Here is a 7,759-nt window from a genome sequence, read left to right as displayed (position 1 = left end):
AACTCCCGGAGTTTACTCAAACTCATGTCCATTGAGTCGGTGATGCCATCCAGCCATCTCATCCTCTGTCGTCCCCTTCTCCTCCTGCCCCCAATCCCTCCCAGCATCAGGGTCTTTTCCAACGAGTCAACTCCAGATAGAAACCCATGTAGTTACAATCAACAAAGGATGCAAGAATATACAATGGGGAAAGACCATCTCTTCAATAACTGGAGGGAAAACTGAATAGACATGTAAAAGAATGAAATTAAAATATTCTGTAACAACAGGTACAAAAATAAAATCAAAAGGGATTAAAGACCTAAGCTTAGGATCAGAAATCACAAAATTCCTAAATGAAAACATAGGCAGAACATTTGATATAAATCATAGCAATATTTTTTGTATCTACTAAGGGAAACAAAAGCAAAAAGTAAATAAATGGGACCTAATTTAACATAAAAACTTTTGCATGGCAGAGGGTAACATGACAAAATGAAGTAAAAACATGCTGAAAGGGAGAAAATATTTGTTAATTATATGACAAATAAGGGTTTAATATCCAAAGTACATTAAACAGCTCATACAATTCAGTATCAAATGAGCAACCTGATTAAAAAATCGACAGAGCACCTGTTGTTCAGTAGCTCAGTCATGTCTGATTCTTTGCAATCCCATGAACTGCAGCATCCAGCATGCCAGGCTTTCCTGTCCTTCACTATCTCCCTAAGTTTGTTCAAACGTATATCCATTGAGTCAGTGATGCCATCGAGCCAACTCATTCTCCGCCGTGCCCCTTCTCCTCTTGCCCTCAATGCTTCCCCGCATCGGGGTCTTTTCAAATGAGTGAACTCTTTGCATAATGTGGCCGAGGTATTGGGGTTTCAGCTTCAGCATCAGTCTTTCCGATGAATATTCAGGGTTGATTTCCTTCAGGATTGACTGGTTTGATCTCCTTGCTGCCCAAGGGATCTCAGGTCTTCTCCAGCACCATAGTTGGAAAGCATCAGCTCTTCAGCACTCAGCTTTCTTTATGGTCCAATTCTCACATCTGCACATGACCACTGGAAAAAGCATAGATTTGACTATTCAGACCCTTGTCAGCAAAGTGATGTGTCTGCTTTTAAGTACACTGTCTAGATTTGTCATAGCTTTTATTCCAAAGAGCAAGTGTCCTTTTTTATTTGATGTATTTATTTTAATCGGAGGCTAATTACTTTCCAATACTGTGGTGGTTTGGCCACACATTGACATGAATCAGCCGCGGCTGTACATGTATCCCCCATCCTGAGCCCACCTTCTACCTCCCTCCCCATCCCATCCTTCTAGGTTCCCAGTGTACCAGCTTTGAGAGCCCTGTTTCATGCATCAAACTTGGACTGGTCATCTGTTTCACGTATGGTAATATACATGTTTCAGTGCTAGTCTCTCAAATCATCCCACCCTCGCCTTCTCCCACAGAGTCCAAAAGTCTGCTCTTTATATCTGTGTCTCTTTTGCTGTCTTACATATAGGGTTGTCATTGCCATCTTTCTAAATTCCATATATATGCATTAATATACTGTATTGTTGTTTTTCTTTCTGACTTACTTCACTCTGTATAATAGGCTCCAGTTTCATCCACCCCATTAGAACTGACTCAAATGGGTTTTTTTTAATAGCTGAGTAATGATATTCCATTGTGTATATTACCACAACTTTCTTATCCATTCATCAGCCAATGGACATCTAGGTTGCTTGCATGTCCTAGCTATTATAAACAGTGTTTCAGTGAATGTTGGGGTACACATGTCTCTTTCAGATCTGGTTTCTTCGGTGTGTATGCCCAGCACTGGGATTGCTGCGTCACATGGCAGTTCTATTTCCAGTTTTTCAAAGAATCTCCACACTGTTCTCCATAGTGGCTGTACTAGTTTGCATTCCCACCAACAGTGTAAGAGGGTTCCCTTTTCTCCACACGCTCTCCAGCATTTAGTCTTTGTAAACTTTCTGATAGCAGGCATTCTGACCGGCATGAAATGGAACCTCATTATGGTTTTGATTTGCATTTCTCTGATAATGAGTGATGTTGAGCATCTTTTCATGTGTTTGTTAGCCATCTGTATGTCTTCTCTGGAGAAATGTCTGTTTAGTTCTTTGGCCCATTTTTTGATTGGGTCATTTATTTTTCTGGTATTGAGCTGCATGAGCCGCTTTTATATTTTGGAGATTAATTCTTTGTCAGTTGCTTCCTTTGCTATTATTTTCTCCCATTCTGAAGGCTTTCTTTTCACCTTGCTTATAGTTTCCTTCATTGTGCAAAAGCTTTTAAATTTAATTAGGTCCCATTTGTTTATTTCCATTAATCTGGGAGGTGGGTCATAGAGGATCTTGTTGTGATTTATGCCTATGTTTTCCTCTAGGAGTTTTATAGTTTCTGGTCTTACATTTAGATCTTTAATCCATTTTAAGTTTATTTTTGTGTACAGTGTTAGAAAGTATTCTAGTTTCATTCTTTTACAGGTGGTTAACCAGTTTTCCCAGCATCACTTGTTAAAGAGATTGTCTTTTCTCCATTGTATATTCTTACCTCCTTTGTCAAAGATAAGGTGTCCAGGTCATCTCTGGACTTTCTAGTTTGTTCCATTGATCTATATTTCTATCTTTGTGCCAGTACGATACTGTCTTAATGAATGTAGCTTTGTAGTATAGTCTGAAGTCAGGCAGGTTGATTCCTCCAGTTCCATTCTTCTTTCTCAAGATAAGAAAGTGTCTTTTAATTTCATGGCTGTAGTCACTGTCCACAGTGATTTTGGAGCCAAAGAAAATTAAGTCTGTCACTGTTTCCATTTTTCCCCATCTATTTGCCATTGGAACCTGAATTCTCAAGGCCTGGGGTTTTGTTAATGACAGCAACACAAATGAAATGTCCTGTGGCTGGCACAGGAGAAATTAATTCCAAAAACAGTCAAAGTTCAGGAAGTCAATGGCCAAAGGTAAATTGTCCTTACACTCTTTAAGGAAAAAAAGAAAGACAAAATAATCAGACTCAAATCTCCCTGACCAAACATGATGCTCAGCATCCCTCATTGCTGCATGAAATGCCAATCAAAAGATAATGGGAAATAAAATGGCAAAATTCACAAAGGCCATTGGCACACGCCTGTAGGCAATAAATGCAGGAGAGAGTCTAGAGGAACAAGAATCCCCCTAGGCTGTTGGTGGGAATAGACATTGGCAGCAGCCAGTAAAATGGACAGTCTCTGAATGCCTGAAAACAATATCAAGTCTGGCTAAGCCTGGAATCTGACATCCCCACACCTTAGCCTAATATCCTGAGAACACCATTGATTAAAAGGCACATTCCATTCAGTTCAGTGTGTCTGAGGTGGATAATGCTCAAAGATCTGATGCTCACCACTCTGCTCAAGCTTTCTGAGGTAAAAGCCCCCCCCGCCCCCGCCCCAATCATAGAGACACCACAGAGATTACTTAATACCTGAATCAGGCGACTGTATACTGACCACAATCACAGTGTGGCAGATCGACTCTGCTGCAGCGGTGTGGTGGCAAGATGTTTAAAAAAAACTGGAAAAATAGCAGTGTCTACTGTATTATGTCTGACCTCCCTGACCTGGGATGCTGTCCCATCCCTGGAGAATGAGCAAGCCTGGACCCCACTGCTAAACGGGGGTGAGGTCAACACAGCCTGGAAGGGTGCCCTTCACTGAACACTTTTTATAGGTCTAATGTGTCTTATGTCTGGCTGAGACAACAGTTCTGCGTGGCATCAAGGCCCCAAGGAATTTCAGGGAAAATTCAGCTAGCCTCAACCTCTCCTGGTGCTGGGGATCCCAGCCTCCTCCCTGAGAATGCAGCTTCCTAGCATCTAAACACCCTCAGCAGTGTACTGTGGACCCTGAAGGGATTAGTCTGCACTGGGTGTTTGTGAGATGCTTTCAGTTCAATTCAGTCACTCAGTCATGTCTGACTCTTTGCGACCCCATGGACTGCAGCACGTTAGGCTTCCCTGTCCATCACCAGCTCCTGGAGCTTGCTCAAACTCATGTCCATCGAGTCGGTGATGCAGTTCAACCATCTCATCCTCTGACATCCCCTTCTCTTCCTCCCTTTAACTTTCCCAGCATCAGGGTCTTTTCCAGTGAGTCAGTTCTTCACATCAAGGTGGCCAAAGAACTGGAGCTTCAGCCTCAGCATCAGTCCTTCCAATGAATATTCAGGACTGATTTCCTTTAGAATTGACTGGTTTGATCTCCTTGCAGTCCAAGGAACCCTCAAGAGTCTTCTCTAGCACCACAGTTCAAAAGCATCAATTATTCGGTGCTCAGCTTTCTTTAAGGTTCAACTCTCACATCCATACATGACTACTGGAAATACCATAGCTTTGACTAAACGGACCTTTGTTGACAAAGTAATGTCTCTGCTTTTTAATATGCTGTCTAGGTTGGTCATAGATTTTCTTCCAAGGAACAAGCATCTTCTAATTTCATGGCTGCAAGCACCATCTGCAGTAATTTTGGAGCCCAAGAAAATAAACTCTGTCACTGTCTCCATTGTTTCCCCATCTATTTGCCATGAAGTGATGGGATCAGATGCCATAATCTTCGCTTTTTGAATGTTGAGCTTTAAGCCAACTTTTTCACTCTCCTCTTTCACTTTCATCAAGAGGCTCTTTAGTTCTTCACTTTCTGCCATAAGGGTGGTGTCATCTGCATATCTGAGGTTATTGATATGTCTCCTGGCAATCTTGATTCCAGCTTGTGCTTCCTCCAGTCCAGCTTTAAGGGGGGAAAAGTAGTGAGACTCAAGCCCTTTCCTGTTTGCTCAGGCAAATTCCACTCTATTTCACAGGCCAGGAAGCCAACTTGCCCCAAGACTCTGCTTGCCCCTGGGGAATCAAAGGTGGGTATGGGAAAGTGCTGCCATCTTGTGGAGGTTTTCTGTAACTACAACCAGGTCACTCTAGCTCACAGGCACCTCAATTCACAAGGCCTGGGATTCCATTAATGACAACTGCCCTCAGGAAATGTGCTGTGGCTGGCACTGGAGAAATAAATTCCAAACACAGCCGACTTTTAGGAAGCCAACTACCAAAGGTAAACTGTCCTGACACCGTTTAAGACAATGAAAAGAAAAAAGAAATGAAAAAATACACCCAAACCTCTGCCACAAAACAATATTCTCACCATCCCTAATTGTTCCTGGAATGCCAGTAAAAAGGACAATGGGAAATCAATTCAAAACATTCACAATGGCCAATTTAGAAGTCTCCAGGCAATATATGCAGGAAAGAGTCTGGAGGAAAAAGAATCCCCCTAAACTGTTGGTGGGAATATACTTTGGCAACAGCCAGTATAATGGAGAGTCTCCGAATGCCTAGAAAAAAAATCTATCAAGAGAGGCTAAATCTAGGATCCAACATTCCCACAGCTGCGTCTATATTCTGAGAAAATTAGCAATTAAAAGGTACGTGAACCCCAACGGGCACTGTAGCACTAACTCACAATAGCTTTGACAAAGAACCAGCATAAACTCCACCGACAGATTAAAGCTGAAACAAGATGTGGCACATGTATACAATGGAGAGTTACACAGCCATGAAAAATCAAAACTGAAATTAGGAAATTATGCCACTGGTAGCCACAGGGATGGACCTTAGAGAATCATACACTAAGGAAAATCAGTCAGAGGAAGGCAATAGCATATGATGTCCTTTCTAGGAAATACTGAGAAAAAAAAAAAGATGCAAAAGAATGAATTTGCAACTCAGCAAGAGACTTTGAGAATTCATAGTCAAACAAAGGGATCCATAGTGAAGGGCAGGGAATAAATTAGGAGGTCAGGACTAACATAGACACAGAAATCTTTATCTTTAATAGATCATCAACAAGGATTACCCGCTTGGGTCCTTCCTGCAAGCCTGCCTGTCTCCCTGCCTGCCAGTCTTCCACATGTACACAGACATCTTTCTCTCAGAGATCATGCACAAGGATTATCTCCTTCCTTCCTTCCTAACTTCCTCACATACACAGAAAACTGGATCTGAGATTAGATAATCCACAAGGGCCTGATGCTCAGCACTAGGCTACACCTTCTATGGGGAAAAAAATCCAAAAAAAAAAAAAAGCATAGAGATACCTCATATATATGTAACACATGAGTTGGGCGGTTGTACACGGGACAGCAAGGAGATGCAACCAGTCCATCCAAAAGGAAATCAGTGTTGAATATTCACTGGAAGGACTGATGCTGAAACTGAAACTCCATTACTCTGACCACCTGATGCGAAAAACTGACTCATTTGAAAAGACCCTGATGCTGGGAAAGATTGAAGGCAGGAGGAGAAGGGGACGACAGAGGATGAGATGTTGGATGGCATCACCGACTCAATGGACATGAGTTTGAGTAAACTCTGGGAGGTGGTGATGGACAGGGAGGCCTGGCGTGCTGCAGTCCATGGGGTCACAAAGAGTCGGACACGATTGAGCGACTGAACTGAACTGAACACTGAGGACAAGAAGAGCAGCACTCCACAGCGTTGGCATGATGTTAAAGGAAAGAAAAGAAAGGCAACGCCTACTTGATTCCCTCCAGCCTCCCTGACTGGAGCTAGTATCCCATCCCTGGGAGCCTGAACAGGCTTGGTTTCCACTGCTGGACTGGGGTGGGACGGAGACAGCCTGATAGGGTGCCCTTCATTGAGCCCCTTTTAAACCTCTACTGTCTGCGTGGCTCTGGCTGGGATCAGAGTTCAGAGCTGGATCAAGTCCTCGAGCATCTTGGAGGCGATAGTCACCTAGCTTCCGTTTTTCCCGGTGCTGGGGTTCCCGGCTCAAGTCTCCTTACTCACAGTGTAGCCTCCTAGGCACCTTAGCCCCCTCTGCTGGGTGCTGTGGCCCCCACTGGGATTCATCTAGGGGTTAAGGGTGCGAAGTTTTAGAGAGAAGTGCTGGGACACAAGCGCTTTTGTGTTTGCGCAGGCACATTCCACTCCACTTCACAGCCCGGGAAGTCAGCTTTCCCTAAGGCTGCGTTTGCCGCGGCAGGAACCAAAGTGGGCTTGAAAAGGTGCTGCCGCCTTGTGGACATTTTCTGTAAGTGCAACTTGACCACTGGTGCTTCCTGGCACCTCTAACTTACAAGGTCTGGTGGTGGTGGTTTAGTCGCTAAGTCATGTCCGGCTCTTGCAACCCCATGGACTGTAGCCTGCCAGGCTCCTCTGTCCATGGGATTCTCCAGGCAAGCATACTGGAGTGGATTGCCATTTCCTTCTCCAGGGGATCTTCCCGACCCAGGAATCGAACCCTGGTCTCCTTCATTGCAGGCAGATTCTTTACCCACTTAACAATGAGGGAAGCCCTGGGGCATTGTTAGTGACAGCTGCCCTCAGGAAATGTTCTGGGGCTAGGATTTCCAAACACTATGGACTATCTAAAAGCCACTTGCCACTGGTAAATTTTTCTCACATTCTTTAAAAATAAATTTAAATAAAATACCTCACTGCCTCATGGGACAAGATGCTCAGCATTCCTAATTACTGCAGGAATGCCAAACAAAAAGACAACTAGAAATCCAATCCCACCATTCACAATGGGCATCCTCACAAGTTCACAAACAATAAAGGCTGGAGAGAGCCTGGAGGAAAGGGAACACCCCACACTGCACTGGGAATGTACATTGGCAATATCTTCTGTAAGGGACAGTCTCCACATGCCAGAAAAATCCTATCAAGAGAGCTAAACCTAGAATCTGAACTCATGTTTTCATAAAGAAAGTAAAG

This window comes from Cervus canadensis, chromosome 8, assembly GCF_019320065.1.
Source record: "Cervus canadensis isolate Bull #8, Minnesota chromosome 8, ASM1932006v1, whole genome shotgun sequence".
Taxonomy (NCBI): Eukaryota; Metazoa; Chordata; class Mammalia; order Artiodactyla; family Cervidae; genus Cervus; species Cervus canadensis.
Note: the sequence above shows the minus strand (reverse complement) of the source record.